Below are 957 nucleotides of genomic sequence, written 5' to 3'. Positions count from 1 at the left end.
CTTGGTGCTTGACAAGATTCAGGAAATGGCTGGTCTAAGCGCCGCCAATTGAGAACCCTCCTAGCATCTACAAGGCTCACTGTTACAAGCTTTTAAAATGATAATTTCCAACAGTCATATTCCTGTAAGTAAAAATATATAGAGAAGTGTTACCAAAATAGAAGCCTTTATTAATAAAAATCTTTGGTAGACAGTATTGTAAGTCTCTTGATGATATTTGGTTAGCTAATGAACTCCTCCACCTCTGAGCTACAGGAAATAAAAACCACAACCACCCTCCAATCCACCGCAGAACTGATCAGAAAACCCAACCCAATAAATACCCTAAGGTGTCCGGGCCGAGCCCAGCTGGGCACTGCCCGTGCCGGCGGCCTCAGCCCTGTCCGCCGGGAGGCCGGAGGGCCGGGAGGATGGAGGACTGCAGGCCAGCGCCCTGGGCCGGGGAGCGGGTCTGTCTCCGGCGTGATCAGACCCGCAGCCCAGAACGTCTCCCCAAGAATGCACCGGACGCGCCCCGGCCAGGGCCAGGGTCCCTGGCTTTCTGACCGCCGCCCCCCACCTGCTGAGCCAAAGAAAGAAGTCAGCTGAGGGGCCCGCGACACCCTGGGGGCCGGCTTCTTCCCCCGGGGGCTCCCGGCCCCCCTCAGGCAAGGCCCAGCTTGGCCAGCCCAGAGCCCTTCCGCGAGGCCCTCACGGGGGCAGGAGGACAAGGAAGGCCCTGGGGGCCTCTGCCCGCCTTCCGCTGCCAGGACCCGCGAGGGCTCTGAGCCCGCCCTGCCGGCAGCCCACCCCGCCGCGCGTTCGCCCCCGCGACTGCGTCGTTGACCTCGAATATTAAGGATAAAAAAGTTCCCTGCTTCACGGTTCTGTGCAAAGACAGGGGGAAAAACCTAAACAGAAAACAGGCTGAAAATGTCCCGGGGCCAGGTGGGCTGCTTGAGGACCGCGGGCCAGGGC

Source organism: Condylura cristata, unplaced genomic scaffold (assembly GCF_000260355.1).
Source record: "Condylura cristata isolate star-nosed mole 26May11 unplaced genomic scaffold, ConCri1.0 scaffold00054, whole genome shotgun sequence".
Classification (NCBI taxonomy): Eukaryota; Metazoa; Chordata; class Mammalia; order Eulipotyphla; family Talpidae; genus Condylura; species Condylura cristata.
The sequence above is the reverse complement of the archived record's forward strand: the minus strand, read 5'-3'. Positions refer to the sequence as shown.